At 41.7% G+C, this 19,617-nt stretch overlaps 1 protein-coding gene across 14 annotated transcripts in view; it reads right to left on the bottom strand.

Annotated features, from left to right (window-relative positions):
- The window catches only part of SAMSN1 (SAM domain, SH3 domain and nuclear localization signals 1), a 185,897-nt gene extending 166,905 nt beyond the window's left edge, over window positions 1–18,992 (bottom strand). For 4 of the 14 annotated variants that reach the window (XM_063393902.1, XM_063393905.1, XM_063393903.1 and 1 more), the window contains exons 1-5: window positions 18,410–18,992; window positions 15,240–15,448; window positions 10,324–10,362; window positions 9,056–9,102; window positions 7,445–7,516 (exon numbers count right to left, since the gene is read on the bottom strand). The gene's annotated coding sequence lies outside the window, so the exon portion shown is untranslated. Of the gene's footprint in view, window positions 1–7,444; window positions 7,776–9,055; window positions 9,103–10,323; window positions 10,363–15,239; window positions 15,449–18,409 lie in introns of all 14 variants that reach the window. The other 10 variants (XM_063393914.1, XM_063393916.1, XM_063393906.1 and 7 more) reach the window with 9 other exon arrangements.
- Window positions 18,993–19,617: the final 625 nt, after the last annotated feature.

Here is a 19,617-nt window from a genome sequence, read left to right as displayed (position 1 = left end):
CAGATTTTTTTCATATTGAAAATCATCTTTTTTGTACTCAACTGTCATCTCTTTGTTGGCAGTGTCTCAGAGTTGGTCTAAACTTTATTAATAACTTTGGTGTTCATCATGGTAACACTAATAATGAAGCACTTATTTGGTATTAATCTACATGCCATATACACGTTTGTAGAAATTCCTTTGCAATCCAGCAGCAGTTTACTGTTCCTGCCAATCTCGATTGAATATTTCAGCACAAAAATAATTCTGAGAATTTTTGAAGTCTTTGGTACCCTCTGCATACTTGGTAAGAAGTTCAATGATTATTGCTATTGCTTTTATTAATTTTCTTAAAATATATTTCACCTTCTCATAAACTTTAAACTGTCTCCCATGTCTTGTATCACAGTAACAACAGCACAATTATCTAATGCCTTAGCTGCTTTTAGCAGCAGTTGGGAGGCAATTTAGGAGAATTCATTTCCCCTCTGAGGTAGCTCTGCTCTCTGATTCAGCTTGGGTGCAGTGGGCAGCAGTATCTTAAACATGCATGGTGGTGTTTGCAGCCCCTGACTAAACACGGCCTCAGGCTCATTTTAAATCTAAAATCTTAAAAACTTAGTTTAAAAACTGAGACTTCAAGTACCATTACAGATGTCCTTCAGCAACTCAAGGTCTTAAGAATTGACTGGCCTAAAATGATATTAGTAACTTCTTACCTTTTCTCTTGTTCATCTCAAATCTATTTAATAGCATTTCTCAATAAATCCAGGAATAAAATGTATTTTCAAAAACTTAGGTGTTACAGTGCCTCTTGCTACCTTTCATATGAATTTCTAGCAGGGTTAAAGGGGAGGATTTCCATTTTCTAATTGGATTTCCTTCATAACAGCATTGTCTCAGTAACAAAGCCTACATGGCACATTATGAGAGCACCACAGTGAAGTAAAGGGAAGACATGGCCACGGAGAAGGAGTCAGGAAAAATTGATCTTAGTTAGAGACTTCTTATGGTTATGATTCATTCAACCATGCAACCCTTTCCTGTGCCACATATTTTGCCATCTGAAGTGAAGAAGAAATTACTTGGACTTGTGGAGTTTCCATACAGCTGTCAGAGTGGATGATCAAGCTTCTGCACCTAACAGTCCATAAAATTCAAGTGCAAGCTCGTGTGGCACCCTGAAGGAAGCATGGTTGGTGTTCTACTAATGCTTCAAAGGGGTCAGCCAGGCTTAAAAAAGCTGTGGTATTTCACATATAGTCCCACTCAGGGTAATAGAACCCAGCACTGCATAGAGATCACAGTCCAGCTTCTGCCTTATGACATTGCAACTTAACCCTGGCCCTGAATTGTACCATGCCCTAGTCTAGAGACACAAACCAACAGAACAGACCTCACTTTTTGACCTTTTGACCTATCTGATGCCCTTAAAATTAACTCATCACAGCTCAAATTTAGAGCAAAATCCAGCTTAAAGTTTTTTCACCTCAGAAAATCCCTCCAAACAAAACTACCTAGTATTCTCTCCAGGTCTGTGAATAAATGCCACCGAATTTTCAGTTGTTTGTAGCTATGAAATGGGGCAGGAATAATTGTGTCTTGGCTAGCCATGCTCTTGGAACCAACAAAATGAAATCACAAGAAGAAAGAATTCTATGCTCTAACCCTCCCTTACATTACTACTTGTGATGAAATATTTCTACTGCCTCTAAAATCACTTATACTTTTTAAATACAGAAACTTGTACACCCAGGTGGAAAAAAAACCCCCACAACCTTGCAATAGAAAGAAAACTCATTCTTTTCATATGTGAAAACCACACATTGTGTTGGATCACTGAAAGTGTTTCTATAACAGGCTCAAAAAGCATAACCACACTGTGAGGAAGACTGACAGCTGACTTCAATATTCACTAGAAAATGTTTAGCTGCACAATTAACTTTGATTGGACAAAAACATTTTAGATAGCCAAATAAAGAGAAAATTAATTCCACCCTAAGATTCTTCTCTGTAATTCCAGGTTGTATCCACCTGAGCCTGCCAAGACAAGCATGCTCAGAAAGAAATCTACTCTGTCCCCTTCAGTTCAGCAGTGGTGGAAAGCCCCCACCAGACAGTTATGTTAGTAAAATCATACTTTCCTGGAAAAAAAAAAAAAAAAAAAAAAAAAAAAAAAAAAAAAAAAAAAAAAAAAAAAGTGGAAAACCCCCATATTTTAACAGGGAAAAGGCTAATGAATGATTCAGTGAAATAACAATAAGATTTTTAGGAAGCCTTGCATGAAAATATACATTAAAAAGAACAGTGTTAATATCGTAGTAATAATGTATAATTATCCCTTCACATTTATCTTGCCTCAAATGGACTTACTAAAGAAGGCAAGAAATAATACTCTCATTTTACAGCTAGCGTATCACAGAGCAAAATATCCCTCCCAAAGTTGTGTAGGAGAGACACAGTGGATTCAGACATCCTGCATAACTTTGCTTTTATCATATAACTCTATTTCAGTTTAAAAAAAAATACAACCAATCAAAACAAAGCAAAACAAAAAAAAACCCCAAACCAAAAACACCAAAACAAACAAACAAACAAACAAAACCCCATAAGAGATCCTTTGCAGAAGAAAATAGTGTTTTATGGATCTCTGATGATGAATCTCTGTATAATGAATCAAAACCTTACTACACAATTCTGCAACCTAAAGTATATGCTTGTCAGGCTTCAGAGTCCAAGGAAAAGTAACAGTTTAAAAACGGTGAGAGATGGAAACAAGTATTTTATCCAGTTTCTGAAGTTGTTTCAGTACTAAAAGAATTTATAATACAGCTCCAATCTACCCCAGTCCTCGCACACGAAAACTTAGAGTTTATGTGACACAGCTATTCAGGGACTCCCTTCTCAGTGTATACTAAGATATTCACATATATCAACCTGCCTGCTGCATTTCCAGATGCATTGTGCAAAGATTTATGCTTCCCATATTTACTGAAAACGCTGTGAGTTTCCCACCTAGGCAAACACGAGCACATAGATGCACACGCACAACTTTTCAGAGGTAAACAAGGAGGTGAGGAACCAGCTGCATTTTAAGACTGGAGGACTGCAAAATGCAACTTGTTTTGCTTATTGTTCTGCAATTTTGGGGGGCTCTAGGTGCTGCACCAAGGCACAGCCTTATTTTGAAGGCTGTATCTTAGGTGGGGGATGTGGTAACCTGCCATCCGCGGCAGCTGAGAGCATAACCTGGAGACTTGTGGGAAGTCCAGCATGGAGTCAGATCATCCTAAAAAACAGGCCAAGGGGTTACAGGCCTGAGGAGGGGATTTGGGACGTGTCACAACTCACAAGGAAGGGCTTGAATTACAACGAGCAAGAAAAAGCTAAGACTGAACTATATTCTGAGCGTGTAATCTCCCATCATGCGGTATTATTCCGAAAGCTGCTTGAGGCTGGGGGTGGCAGGGCTTATTCTCTTAGTGAGAGCTGGTGCGTTAGCAGGAGATTATTGCAGGGCACGGAACAGAAAAGGAAAAGGATTGCAGTGCCTGTGACGTGGGAGGGAAAGGAGGTTATAGCCAGGGAAGGGAGGAGACCCACGGGCGCAAAGGGAGCGGGCATGTGACTGACCATGAGAGGGCTGACAGCCTCTCTGGCCATCCAAACCAGTTGTTTCAAGCTGAGACCTGAATCCCAAAGCAAGAAGTCACTGAACATCCATTCTGAGGGAGGAAAAAAGAAAAAGTGTTAAGTGTGAAATATATATTAGATTAGCAGCTGTGGGATTAAGCTAAGCGTTGCTGTACAGTTTGCTGTACAGGAATTATTCGTCCAGATATGCAAAACCTGCTTACTTGATAGATGGCTGAAGTCCTCAAAAGCAAGCTGGATAAGCTGACTGTGTTGCTTTCACTGGGGCTGAACCTGTGCCAACCTTTTGCAGAATCAATACCTAGAGATGCTTCCAAGGCATCACAATAAAGTGCTGGCATTGTTACAAATGAGAAAGCACCCTCTCCAGATCTGCATGTGCCTGCTGCCTTTTGGACAGGTTTGAGCTTCTAAATCTTTCATCCCTCTTGCAGCAGCACAAAAGAGCCACTGTGCACTTAAGGCAACCAGTGGGAATAGGGAAAGTATTTAATAAGGTTCACTGCAGTTTCAACACCCAGTTTACACTTTTCCAAAAGAGATAAAAAGTAATAAGGCTGCAAATCCCTCTAGTTGGGATTATCACATCTCTGTATGCGCATAAGAGTAAGCAGCTGCTAATTCAAGTCACTGATTTATATTAACCAGACATATGAAAGGCCAGATTTTTTTTTTTTTCCAAAAAATCAATACGTGAATTAGTACGGGTTTGGGGCACATAGGCTCTTGTCATGGTCGTTCCAAGTGCTCTTTTGTCATCTTGTCAGGTGTAAATCAAGTAAAAAATGGTTATTATTATTCTTTTTTTTTTTTTGGAAAAGGCAGCAACAGAAGCAGTATGCCTGTTCCTTCTCCAGGGATTTTTTCCACATACTTTCTATCTTTGATTTTCAGTATTTCATTTTTACACTGATCTTCACTTGTAATTCTTCTGCATTCTGTGCTTTATGTTCTTCTGGGCTCAGTAAGTGTTATGACACCCAGTCCTACTTTTTTACGGACTTGCAGAGTTTTTGGTGCTGTAGGTGGGTCCCAAAACTTCATCAGTGGTTCCTGACCACACTAGGCTTAAAAACCCAGATCCCATAAGCTACATGAAAATCTGCTACCAAGAGCTGTTTGAAAAAACAGTTTCAAAAAATCTTTGCAGAAACTGAGGCTGCTCTTGATAGTTTCTCCTTGGCTGTTGGTGTTCTAGATATCAAATATTACCATAATGCCCTTATCGGGCTTTCTTGGGTGCCATGTCTATCCAGTCAGCTGAGGTGTTGTTTTGGAGGGTGGAAAGGGCAGGAGAGCAGAGCAGCACAAGCATAAATAGAAGAAATCATGGAAGAGATCCCTAACAGAGAGAACTTCAGCCACTGTAATTACCAGAGCCTCAATTTAAGCATGCTACACTGATTTTTGCAAAACGAGCTTCTTATCTATTAAAGATGAAGCTGAGAGCTTCAGTTTGATGGCCTAGTTCCTTTCTAAGGCTATCTCCAGAGATGCAGCCTTCTTGGTGACTTTAACAGCACCATCCCATCAGTTTCTTTAAATCTTGGATATTTCACTTCATATTACCTCCATTATCAAGTTGCTTTGTTCAGCAGCTTTGAAATATTATATAACACCAATCTCCCTTGTCCCCTTGAATACAGAATATTACTATTAATCCTTTTGTAACTGTGAATCTAGGTTATATAATTTCTTCTACAGACTTTTTCTAAAGTTGACAGAAAATGCAGAAGAGGTTTTTCCTGATTTAAATTTTAGAACTTGTTCCAAATGAAAAAACCACTCTATTGGCCTTTAGGCAGATTATAGACTGAGGCAGACATATATAAGCAAAACATAGGATGCACTGAAATAGATAAGGTGCTGATAAAGTCTTCTAGGCATTTTCAAATGTAGACTGAAATCATTATAGAACTTAGACATGTATCAAAATACATGGCTGAACCTCTTTGTAATGAGGAGCTTGGCAGTTTTATGCCATGGGATTTCACAGATTCTAACTTCAGTGTTTATCACATCTTACAAACTACTCAGAAGTTACTCAGGTAAAAAAAAAATAAACAGTCTAGGTGTCTCTCACACATGGAATACAGGCTAAATTTTTGTTAAATACTGTGAGAAAGTTAACAACTAGACTCTCTACTTTCACATTCAGAAGCATCATAAGCTAAGTAATTTAACCAGGGATGATAAAATAAATCATATTCTTTTTAAGGCTATGCACCTAAAAGCTGCTGAATGAAAAGTGACTTTTACTCCGTAGGCAAAGGTGTTAGATGAATTTCAAGTCCTGCAGATTAATATATATATATATATATATATATCTTTCTCTGTGCATTGAATTTAATTCAGATTCCCATTCAGGTCTGAACAAACCCAGTAGGCACTCTCCATTTATCTTCAGTGAGCTACAGATCAAGCTCAGGGATCATGTTCAAGCCTGAGAGGAGATAGTATTGTGCTGCCATTGTCTCTGCTGATGTAACAGACCTGCAGCTGAATAAGCTTCATTTCTGAAATTTCATAAACTGAGAGCTAGACCAACTATAATACTTTCAACTTAATAACTAAGAAAAATTAAAATCAGAAAAGACCATTCTAGAAATGCAAAAAGGAGAAAAAGCTATCTTTATCTTATTTTATTATATGGGATGTGTTGTGGGAAAACAACCCCAAACTTCCAAAATTTAACAATGAAAGGGCTGTAAACAGTAAATCTTTCTAGAGCAGACTCTCCAGCACTGTGCCCAGAAGAATTTTTAATGTCTCTAAAAATGGAGATTCCACAATTTCAATGGGCAACCTGTGCCATTGCTATGTCACCCTCACAATAAAAAAGCTTCTACTCTGTTGAAGGGGAGCCTCCTGTGCTTCAGTTTGTGCTCACTGCCTCTTGAGCTGCCACCAGGCATCACTGAAAAGAACCTGATGCTGTTGGCTTTGCACCTTGTTCCAGATATTTCAATACCTTGACAAGATCCCCCTGAACCTTCTCTTCAGCTGGGCTGCACAGCCCCAGCCCTCTCAGCAGCTGGAGCCTCTCTCCTGTGAGGAAAGGCTGAGGGAGTTTGGGTTTTTCAGCTGATAAAGAAAAGACAAGGCTTTGGGGAGACCTTGAAGCACCTTCCAGTGCCTGAAGGGAGCCCACAGGAGAAATGGAGACAGGCATTTTCCAAAGCTTGTGGTGACAGCACAGGGGGAAATGGCTTCAAACTGAAGGAGGATGGATTTAGATTTGATATTATGAAGAAATTCTTTCCTGTGAGGGTGGTGAGGCCCTGGCACAGACTGCCCAGAGAAGCTGTGGCTGCCCCATCCCTGGGAGTGTTTAAGGCCAGCTTGGATGGGGCTCTGAGCAACCTGCTCCAGTGAATGGTGTCCCTGCCCATGCCCAGGTGATCTTTAAAGTCCTTTCCAACAGAACAAGAAACAATCAAAGGTTTCAATCATGATTGTGCAAATTAGCTGCTATGGCTCCACTGCCTCTTCAAATTAATCTGCTGCTTGACACAGGCAACCCTAGGAGAAAGGAACACCCTTCCAGGAAAAGCTCCATAATTTACTTTCCCTCCTGCTGAATAGCCTTGAAAGTCCACAAAAAACATGAGAAAATATCAGCCACAGCTAAACTACACATTTTGCTGAAATAGAAAAGCCTGAAGCTGAGGGTTTAGGAGCAGGTTCGGCTGAGGTATTTGCCCCTCTCACCTGTACAGCATGGCCCTATCCCACTGCCTGGGGAGCACAGAGACACTTCTGGCCTTTTGCTGCTGACTTTATTAAAATCCTCCATTTTCTGAGCTCTCACCTGTAATCTTGATAAATGAGATCTTACTGGGTGTGTTCACCAAGATATATGGCTAATCACGGCAAGAGTAACCTGTAAACAGTAAAAATGTCATTTTTAAGGAAAAAAAAAAAGAGAGAGAGAGAATGCTTGTTCCCCTAGTACACACCTGGCTATTTTACGTTGCTGCCATGGTCTTGCCTCTGACAGAATTTTTTAAAATAAGGGTGAATATATTTTTTTACCTCACAAACCCTTCCTTTTTTTTTCTTTTTTCTTTTTTCTTTTTTTATTCCTTTTTTATTTTCCTAAAGACTTGGGAAGAACAGCCAATGCCAATGCTTGTGGAGATCTATAAAAAGTATATTCGTGATTAAATTATTAACCAGGACTTTTTTATACCAGGAAGGTGTGACTAGAAGTATCTAGGCTGAGAGACATTCTTCTGCTTAAAATTCAGCGTGAAACATATGGAAAGTGATACACCAGGATGAATTTTGAAATCCTTACACAGAATAATGTGGGAGCCAACCAGCTGCTGTTTAATTTAGATTGTGCAGTGAATAACCAGTGTCACCTGGCTTCAACAGGGAAGTAAAAGGTTAATAAAAGTCACTTAATAAAAGCCAAGTATTACAAGAAGGAAATTTTCCTGCATTCCTCTGGCAATGTAAATATTGGTTATTTCATCCCCTTTGCTTAACTGGAGATTTCACTACTAGATACGTCAAAATATGTAGGTTTGAACCAGTTCTAGAGATTAAATTCTAACACAATGTGAACTGAAATAAAGAGCAACCTGGTTCAACAACAGTTACAAGTTACACAAACTTGCCCACAATGACAATGCATTTCAGGAGACTACTGAACACACAAAAATAATTTAAACTTAGGTATTTTTTCAGTTCTGTGAAGAATTAACAGATTTTAGAGAAATGTGTGAACACATGTTAGAATTCCTCACTCTTAATTGAATCACTTGGCGCAATTAAAAGCCTGAACCCTGAAAAACAGGTATAAACATAGCATGCAACGTTTTTACATCTATCTTTGGAAAAAGTAATGTTTTACAGAATCCCCACTGAAAGTCATTTTCTGGCATGCACAACCATCAGACATCATATCTCTCTGCTTATGGGGGCATTTTCATACCAAGCTTGCACATTTGCTGTAGTTGATTGCATTCAATCCAGAAATTCCCATTGAATTCTAAGGGCTCTGGAGAACACTATCAGTGACCTAATGTTTTCTACCTCTTCTAAGTTTCTACTTTTAATTTTCTTTGAAGCTAAAAATAGATTTTTCAGTAGAACATCTTTCCTCCTTATCTCCAATTATATCATTCTAAGTCAACAATACTTTACATTGAAAATATGTACAGCTGTGGTACTTCCAGAAGCTGTGACATTCTGTTAATACACACCTTAGATTTTATTAAAGACCTCATTAAAACTTATTCTGACTTCTCACTGTTAGTTGTTAAGCTGTGGTTACAAGGCTGAGTTCTCAGTTTTATCCTAGAAAATGTTCTTCTGTAAACAGAATGAGACTGGGTATTTTCCAGTTGTTCTGTAACTTAAAACACAACACTACTAAATTCTGCAAAACAACAAACTCAACAAATTTCAGTACCTTTTGTTTCTGTCACTAAGGAGCCTATGTGGTCCACAGCAGGATACCTGAAAAAAGGGTTTGGTGATCTCTGGTTTAGATATGTATTGAATGACAACAAAGATCATGGTCTTATACTTGCAAACTACTGATAATGTGAAAGAAAGCAGACCAGCATTAGGGAGCATTTGACCAGTGAATTCATATGACACATGCCATGATGCTCCCTACATAAACTGAACTGATATGCTCTGAGGATACAATTACACTTCTGATCCTAAAATACATAACCTTGGAGAGAGTTCCTAGGAAGGAAAACAAGAAAAATGAGTAATCAACATTTCCACTGGGAAAACTATCTCACTTCAGTCTGTAGTCTTTACCAAATATTCCCACAACCAACTTTAGCCTGCTTTGGAGGTTCACAAACATATCTAAAAAGTACTCTTAAAAAACCAAACAAATAAATAAACCATAACCAAACCAAAACCAAACAAAAACCGATCACGTGTTTATCACCTAATGACAAGCACTAGTACTATACTACTTGGCAAAACTAGAATGAATTTATGACTCTGTGAAGCACAAGTTTCTTTCTGAGATTTCAGGACTTGGATTTTACTTTTAACTGCTTATGACTCAGCCTCAAGTTTGTTTTCAGACATATGGAACTGGAGAATTCATTTTTGTCTGGTGCCTAGTATGCGAAGTGGTACTTTGAACCAGCCACAAGAATAGAGATCTTATGAGTGGCTAAGACATTATTTGGTATTACCAAAACTATTGGTCCACACAGAATCATCATACAGGCCAAAACTAATGGAAGATGCCACTGAAGTCTGGTTTATACTTCAGTAAGTATCAGAGTTTATAAAGTTTCCATCTTAATTTCTGGCACATTTCTCCTTAATATTTGCACAGCAGTATTTTCTTTCCCATCCATGACCTGTCTCAGAATTTTTCTGCTTGTTCACACTTTTCTATTGAGAAGTACAACTAAAATACTTAATCCAGATTTGACCCTTCTCAAATTTAAATCTGAGCTTCCAGTTGACAACGAATTTTAAAATGCTGATTTTTTTTCTTTTACTAAGACCAAATAAATTGCTCCTTTAGCATGGCTGTTAAGACCCAAAGTGCTTCTCAAAAATCTGAGGCAGTCTTCAGAAGGATTAAAAAACTATAATAGGATAACCCCTCAGAAATCAATAAACAAACATCTAATAATGTAATGCACACCACTCAACTTCTCTATATCAGGTGAAACATTTCTCAGTAATTGAATTTACCTCAGATCCTTTAGGAATGCTGATGATCCACACAGCTGCCTGAAATTAAAAATTGGAATATGATTCTAAGTAATTTTATTTAATACACAATAGAAATTTATCACTGAAAGACTTGTGTCAAGGGTCCTACAGCACCTTATCTAAAAGGATTGTGATGAATTTTCACTTGATTCAGCAGTTGCCTATGTTTTTATTACTAAAGCCTCCAAAACACCTGGTGAAAGCACCACTGACATGATGAAATATCACACAGAGTGAGTGGTGCTGCATGCTAAAGGAAACTCAGGCTGGGGCATGTCCCCCGTGCAGAACTCTGGGGCTGATTCTCTGCTGACCTACCACTGCCTTCTCTGCACTTTAACACGGCACTGAAGACCCTGCCCTCTGATTCCTGGCCTTACAGCTGAAATGGAGCTGAAAAGAAAGCAAAGTGTTGTGTTTTGGTGTTTTGTACTTCAAAGAATATTAATTTCTTTTCCTATGGAGCTACTGCTTGGAGATAGGAAAGCAAGGAATGACCTGGTGGGATTGAACCATTAGCTATTGTCCATTGAAATAAGCCTATGCCTTTTTTTCCGTAGAAAATGCAGTTTTACAAGAGCTGTTGTTTTCCACAGCATCAGCTCTTCCTTGCTGCTGTACACAATGTATTTTCAGAAACTCTATTTTAGCAAAAAGGTGTGTTATTGTAATCACCCTGCTAATGAAAAGAGAGACACCAGAGGTATCAATCAGCCAACGTGACCCAAAGGAAAGATCCTGATGGCAGCCTGTTAGCCAAGACTTTTATCCCAGTGACTGTGTTTCATGGCTCTGTGTACCTTTGGCACACAGAGAACGAGCTGTTTCAGAGAGCTGCTCTGTGAAATCCATAATGATTTTTGCTCAAGGCAAGAGGGATAACAAAGAGCCACCCTTTCAGCAGCCAGAAAAGGCAGGGGTGGACACTGCCCAGCGAGGAGCAGCAGCAGCAAACCTGTGCAGTGGATTCCTACAAAGACACAGCCTCAGGTTCAGCTGCTTCCCCAGGATGGATGTGACCACTGCACTGCAACACAGGAGCTGAGCAAAACTAACAAGGAACAAAACCGAATCTGATGCTTTCAGAAATGAAGTCATGGCCTACTTTTACTTCCTGACCCCAGGCAAATGATTGACATTGGAGCAGACTGTGACCTGTTTAGACTGGTTTAGTGTGTCAACTGCCACCTGGTTTTATGTCATTGAACATGTAATGAGGCTCACTAAATAAGGCAGACCTAACCTAGAAAACTGCATCAGTCTTCACTTATATTTTTAGGGTGATTTCTTCTCAAATGAATTTAAATACCAACCTGAGTCATTCACTGTGAAAGTCTGTACAAGCTTTCCTGTGCTACCAAGAGAGATTAAGGATTCTAGCCAGTTACTTGGTGTCACTTTATTCTGGCTTGGGCGATTTTTCTTTTTCTTTTTAATTTTTTAAATTAACTCTCATATTATGTGTCGAAAACCTGCAGAGAAAAGGCATGCCAGAACTAGAAGCTTCTGTGTTGTCAGGAGAGTGGAAACACCAACACAAAAAGTGAGAAGCCATGTGCCAGCTCCTCTAACGGGCCAATGCTGCTGCTCTTCCCCAGTAACAAATTAACATTGAATATTTTATGTCACTAGCATTGGACTCAGGTGAGGAAGCAGGAATCCTCCTGCAGATTTTCCTAAAGGTGACCAAGTGCAGTTATTTCTGATGGGATTGTCCCAGCCTGCTGCACTTCTGGGTGCCCTGCTGAGAGGGCCATTATCACCCTGGAGCTACACTGCCCAGGGGGAGCTGAACACTTGCTGCCTTTTCTTCTCCACACTCTGAAAGTGAATCAGACTTGTCAAAAGGTAGGTTTGTGGTAGCCCTGGCTGTGGGCAGGCTCTGCCCTTGAAGGAAGCAGCTGGGCAGGACTGAGCTAGGAGAAAAATTGTGGCCCCACACAAGCCCCAAGATGGACCATAACTCCAGGGCCAAAACCAAGCTTCATGCTTGGCTTGCTCTCACAGAGATGTATTCCTGCTGCTGCTCCTAGTAAGCTCACATGAGAAGTAGGGCATGTGTCAGCTGAAGCTTAACCTTTTTAAATTTTTTTCCCCTGACTGAACACTTCTTAAGAAAGGATGATGATTTAGTCTCATTTTCAATGTTATTGCAGCATTGGAAGGTCTTGGATTAGGCTTTTGGATGTTCAGTCGGCTTCTGGATCTGCTGCAAAGCAATGGCTTTAGGCAGTGCCTATGTTTTGAAAAATATGCAGATACTTTCTGTGAGTAGTTCAAACTGCAGTGCTGGGTCTAAACTCACTGACCTACTTAAACTTGTTTTTTGAGTGGCTGAGTTTCAGACTTATCTTCATTTTATCTGGATGTCAAATATTGCTCAGTTTTCAGAATTATTGTGCTTTGCCCTGTCTGTAGTCGATCTCTTCTCTGGGTAGGTGGTTTCCTGCCCTAAATTTTCACTGCTAATCATAGTCATTCCTAATGCACAAAAAACCCACTGTTCCAGGCTACAATACCACCAGTGCGTGCTCTCATCCCTGAGAGGCCTTCAGACATCTGGGGAGTTATGCAGTTAACTACCTTCACATCTGAACATTCTGAAACGAGCACATGTGAGAAAATAACACTTGCAATGTGTTTGTTGCCTTAAAACCGAACAGCTGGCAGGCCATCAGAGCACCAAGCCCATTTGCAGGAATGGAAACCAAGTGTTTGAGGAAACATCAGCCACCAGGAGTCACACATGACTGGGCTGTCAGACTGCAGGAGAGAGATGAGCATCTCTGAAGGCTCCCCATTCACAGAGGAAGCTGTGTCAGCTGGTGTCATTTGCTGGAGAGCACGGCCCAGATCCCGGTTCCTGGCGGGCAGGTGTTGCTATTCCTGTGTGGCGCTCCCGTTCCCCTCCCAGGAGCTGTCTGCTGGTGTCTCTGCTCCACAGCACATGCCAGCTGCTACCAGAGTTCTCCTTGTGTGCTTCTCTGCGGGCCCGGTTGTGTTTCACCGGTGTGAAAAACAAACAGCAGCTTCAGACACTCAGAAACTCCCGCTCCCTCCGCTGGGTGCGTTTCACCAGTCTCTGCCCGTGCTTGGTCTGTGGAGATTCCCCCAGAGGGTGGCACTGGCTGTGCTGCTGCTCCTCCACTCATAGTGTACCCTGCTGAAAGGGAACCCTTAGCTGAAGACAGCATCAGCTTATGCACTGTCTCCTGTATTGTCCTGGTGTCTTACCCCAAATTTCTCCAGGACAGCTCCAGCAGGTCCACACTTCCCTAGACTACCTTGGCTCTGAGTAGCTGGTAGATACCAGTGGCACAGTGTAGCTACCACAGCAGTCACAGTATTTTCACTTTGTCCTAGCAACACCCCAAGACAATGTGTTGGTGGAGATCCAGCTGGCTGCCAGGTTTTACTGAGTCATTGCCATCGGCAGAAGCGCTCTCCTCACGCCCCATCTCCTCCTTTCTGAGCAACGCCCTGGTGCCCCTGAGAGCCCTGGCTCCCAGAGGCCTCTCCTGTGACGAGGCACGGCTCTCCTGTGACGTGGCATGGCTCTCCTGTGACGTGGCACAGGTCCCCTGTGACGAGGCACGGCTCTCCTGTGACCAGGCACGGCTCTCCTGTGACCAGGCACGGCTCTCCTGTGACGAGGCACGGCTCTCCTGTGACGAGGCACGGCTCTCCCGTGACGAGGCACGGCTCTCCTGTTCTCCCAGGACAGGAGGAAGTGCCCACACCCAGCACCTCTTTGGTTCTGGCATGTGCATCAGGGCAGCGGCCTGACCCAGCCAGAGCAGCACATTGGGACACTTGGTGCCAGCATGAGAGGGAGCAAACGGCCTTGACGTGGTCCAGGCAGGCCCAAAATAATCTCAGCTCTTGGCAGAGCTGACACAATTCGTATGAGGAGACTTCAGGCTAGTCAGAACTCGTCAGGAGACACAGTAGATCTGCTTTTTGAAACGTTTGGAAAGTTCCTCTTCAACTTGGGGTTGTTCCCCCCACCTTCCTCCATCTTTGGATTGACAAAGGTATGTCAGTGGACAGTGCACATCTTGCATGCAAATTCCATGTATTTTCCAGATGTTTGGAATGTATATGGCTCTCAGATGCCACCATCAAGTGCCCTCCTGGGCCCCACCCTGCACTCCTCCTGAACAAGGAGAATTGCCTCATTACATTATTCCTCCTGCTCCCACCACAGCACAGGACCACTCCAGCAGGGCATGGCCAGGCCTGTCCCACCATCCCCACAGGGAGCAGAGGTGGCTCTGGAGCAGCACCAGCTCTGCCACGACAGGGGCAAGGGACAGTGACAGCCTGTCGTGGTGCCAGGGCCCTGCCACACACACCAACAGCCTTGGTTATACAGATTTTTAAATGAACAACTGGAAATTTAGCACCAGCAAGGACTCATCCTGGCCCGTAACCTGATGGTTAAAACAAATATGGAATAGCAACAGAGCTTGCTCCTCTGCTTCAAGCTAGACCTGTGTGCTTGCAGTAGGAATTAATGAGTTTACTTAAAATCCCTCTCCTGGTTAAATCCTTGCTCCCTACAATGCAGCTGCTGCACCATGCCAGATGCAAACCCTTGCTGCACAGAAGCCTTTCTTTTTTCTTTTTTAAATAGGAGCATGAACAGAAGCTTCTTCAGCAAACCATAAAGTTTTAAAAATATCCATGCTATGAATGCTTGCTCACTGCTCCTGCAGACACCTGGTTTCCCAAAAGGGTTACATGGGGCATGGGACTGGACAGCTACAGGCTCTGGAGACAGACCCTGGTGCTGTGCCTCCCAATGGATCATTGCCTTCTGTCCTGGAACCAATTGCTTGTCTACAAAACCAGATGATGTTCTGATTAAAACAAAACATAAGAAGATATATTACCTCTCCTTTGCAAAGCTTGCACACTCTCCACATTCCCCAGTGCGGATGCTCCTAGCTTGGCTTTATGAAGGATCTTCTCTCAAGTGGTAAACGATGCAGATTCATGGGGAACACACTGGATCTAGATCATGCAGGTTCCAAAGCCCACAGCTGTTTCTGCAGGAGACCTCTGGTTTCCCTGGTGCAGAGACACAGGCTCAGGCCCTGCCCTGGCAAAGGCACACACAAGAACCAGGAGCTAATCAGGAGAATGCCTGGGATCAAAATTCCATGGACTCCACACCGGCAGCACTGCTGCACGCCGGACTTCTTCTAAGTAGATAAGGATCAATCACAACAGAGTTTATCAAATCATTTCTTGTTTACAGAGCTGTAATTTACTTTGATATAAAAAACCTAAGCCCCAGAAGTGCTCACAAATTTAATGTTGTGTTCTTTTCTTTGTTTGAGCTGGGACAATAACAACCTGCATTAAAACCTTCGGAAGAGTTCAGAGTGACATTGCATCATTTAAAAAAAACCCCAATAAACCACCAAGAAAGCCAGCATGGGAATTACAAAAGATGGGGCTGGCAATGGAGATCAAATTCACAGGCACGGCTGGGTTTGAAGTTGTCATGGTACCACTGCTACTACGTGTGAATCACAGCACCATCAGACCACCCTCTGGAAAGCAGCAGTTTCGCCTGCATACAAAGCAAGCAAAACCTCAGAACAAACTGTTCTGTACCTCCCAGGAACTCAGCGTTCACTCTGATCCAGTTGTCTGGATCCAAAGTTTAAAGAGTGGTGAGATTTTGGAAAAATTAGTAATTTTCTGCAAGCTAGGCTGGACTCCACCTTGCCATGACATTATGGAGCTGCAAATCTATAACCTGTGGATTAAGTCAGAAACAAGTACCTTGTAGATGGCAACAATAAAAATGAGCAGAACCCCTGTCAGTAATCAATGCTTTTATTGCTATTAGCCCTTTTGTGCTCTGCTACACATTGTAGCGTGGATAATTCATCACTATCTTGTTAAACTTATTTTGCAAATTTTTACTTGAATATGTGGGCTAAGGTTTGTTCCCTTTATTGCTGTGCTCCTAATAATAGTGTGCAGCCAAGTGTAAAAGATCTTCTGTCTTCTCAATTAACAGACTATTAAGCTTTCCCCTAAGAGTAATAAACTCCTGAAAACTGGCAGGGGCAGCAGTCCACAGATACATCTTTTTCCCCAAATTGCAGGTTTCTCTTTCCAGATCTGTGTGGAATGTTCTAAACCAGGAGGTTTAGAACTGAGGAGACACACAGAAGGTATATTCACACTAACTAACATGCTAAACAGGTGAAAAGTCATCTGCTATACAAGTAAATATTTCAAAATATTTCTTTCATCAAGTATTTGCTCATGGTACATGAATAATCTTTCGAGACTCTTTCTAAACAACAGATATTTTTCAAGTAGGCCCACAGGGTCTTTGAGCATCCCTGGAAGAGACAGCTGGAAAAAGCAAATATGGTGTCAGGATGGCTGAATTCACTGACTTAGAAGCACCTGCACTGTTATGAGATAAATGTAGAAGGCTATAAATTCCAGAACCTTTGCTCTGAACTGAGGAGTTGGGGAATGCAGAAACCGAAGGCAATGGCAAGCTCTCCCTCCCTGCTCCCAAATGCAGTCAGATATCTGGGAAGCATTCTGTAGTTTACCTGTATTTGTCACCAAATGGCTCTTCAGCCCAGCCTCAATGTTCCCCACACACAAGGTAAGCGAGGTCAGGCTGCAGAGGTGAGGTGTTACCACACTCATTAAGTTACGCCACAGGAGAGCCAAAGATCACACCCCAAAGCAACAGGGCTGCTCTGTTGTCACTGTGCAAGAGCCAAGGCTGGGCATTCACAGCTTAACAGGTCCAGGGACAGAAGATGTTCTGGCATAATTTTCGAAAAGGATGAAGAATTCCTCCCTGGAATTTATGATTTTGGAAGAAAGATTGTCTGCCCCTTCTCTCCCTAGTTTGCTTAGAGAGCAGCCAGGACCATCTGCTACCTGTAACTTGGCTCCTCTGTGAGAGTGCAGCCCCAGTCAGTGCACAGTAATAACATAATTACTAAGTAATAAGTAATAAAAAAGAGAAGGTGCAAGGAGGTTCTTTTGCAACTTACAGAGTGGGTAAGGTCCTCTACTTCATCACACTCTGTTTAAAACCATGGCTGGTTTGAAACCTGCCCAAGAGCCATGCTATACTAGCCACAATTTGTCATTTTCTTGTCCCTTGCAACTAGAAACCAGGAAGATTCCCTAAAATTCTCTACCACAAAGTCCCATTGCATTCTTTTCCAGCTTGTTGTGATAAGATGGTATTGTCAGCACTAACCTTTAACTAAGCAAAGCCTAGCCTTGGGTTCTGTGTGTGGTCCACCCCCACACCAGGATATACTTCTCTGTTAGTTAAAGCCAACTGAGTATAAACAAAGGGAGGCACCTGGGCACTCAGAGTCAGTTCCCTCCACATAGCTTTTCCTGCTTTTACCTCACTACTACTCATTTTTCAGATCCAGGTGACACTTCATTTTTTTTTCCATCCTTCTCTGGGCAATTTAATAAGCAACTTCTTTTTTACCCCACCTTTGATCTTCTCTTTTCTTCCTTCATACTTATTGGGTTCATGGACATTTTTTTAAGGTATCACTGGATAACCCCACAGCAACAGGTCCCCTTCTCTTTTCTGATCACCTCCATGACACGGTCCATAGATAATCATTCTTGTTTTAAATTAAGAAACAACACTCTCCTGAAATAAGGATAACCAATGCTCAGGTAAGGAATTAATTTTAAAAAGTTTTCCCTTCATCTACTCTTGTTGTATTTACAATTTTTCTGCATTTCCTATGGTATTGAATGCTCTGAACTGACTCAGCTCTCAAAAACCATCTCATATCATCTGTAACCACTGTTCCTTGACCAGCAACAAGTCAAGCTCAGCATTTTGTAGTTCCATACATCCAAATTATTCCCCCTTTCCTTCTTATCTTCCCCTCGGCTTGATCTTCAAAAGCTCCTTCAATTCCCACTGTAGAACCTTTCCTTCCAGTCCAGCCTGCCTCACTTTTCTTCTCCTCCTTCCCCCAACTGCCTCTTCAAGGGGAAGTCATCTTTCTCCAGCATCAAGGATAAAATTCACCCCACACAGAGGAGCTGGTGTCAGGTCCACTTAAGTCTTCCAAAGAATTTCACCTCAGATGACTTTCCCCTCTCCTCCTCCTCCAGATTCATTCCTTTCACAATGCTTTTCAACAATGACCTCAGCCAGATTCCTTCACCACTGCTAACTTGTACCAGCACTTAATGTACTTTATGTGCCTGCAGTGGTTTCTTCTGAGTTTGTAATAGGCTGCAAATTCCTTGAAGCATGTCTCATTATATTTTTGTATAGCTCGACTCACTCTGCCTCTACTTAATAAATAATGGCTACTCCACAAGAATGCTCACTACACACCCCTCCTGCTTTAAATACCAGCCCTTGCATTGTCAGCTTTCTTAATTTTCCTTTTGTCTGCATGAGTCATTGTACCCATCATCTGCGTGTGTTTACGAACACTTTCATGCTCATTGACATTTCTCTCCACAGAAAGAAATGCTAAAGTAACCCTCTGCACCAAAACCCCTTACTTTGCACATAAGTCTAAACAGTTTGATTTAGCTGTAGAGTGTCAGCTTCAAAGATTTTCCACTTTTTATTCTTTTGTTTTATTCTACATTTATTTTTTATAAAAGTTCCTCTACCCTCCCCCCAAAAAAATTAACCAGAGAGTATGAAAACACTGTGTTCTCTAAGAAAAGCTATTTCAGACACAAGACCCCATGTTTCACTTGCCCTGCTGTTGCTATAAGAAATATATGGTAGATGATAAACAAACAACATGCTAAAAATACACAGAAATCTTGAGTACTGGCACTAAGCCTAAGTGAAAGAGCTTTATGTTGAGGAGAACACAGTGAGGTGGAGCCTGGCTGAGAAAAACACTGGCTCCCACAAGCACAGTCACAATAAGGCACTTTCACTGCTGCAAGGTCTTATTTACTTGTCCAAGCCTATTAGGGGTTAGACCTGCTCTACAATTGCAAGCCTGGGGTCAGTTTTCACAGGTTTCAGGTACAAATTACAGCCAGTGTCCTGTTTCTGCTTTGGTTACTCACTGGCTTCTGAAACCTTTCTTTCATTTTCTTCACTCATGGTGCCTTTTAAATCTGCTCATTTCATGCACTGCAAGTGAGTTACATTTTCAAAACGTTTCTCTTTCAAGCACATTTTAACCTAGTTTTAGTCAAAGGTCTCAGGTGAGATAACCTAAGCAGGGGCAGGGTTAGAGAGTGTGATTTAAATAACCA

This window comes from Prinia subflava, chromosome 3 (assembly GCF_021018805.1).
Source record: "Prinia subflava isolate CZ2003 ecotype Zambia chromosome 3, Cam_Psub_1.2, whole genome shotgun sequence".
NCBI lineage: Eukaryota > Metazoa > Chordata > Aves > Passeriformes > Cisticolidae > Prinia > Prinia subflava.
This window is presented reverse-complemented; position numbering and strand designations above follow the sequence as displayed.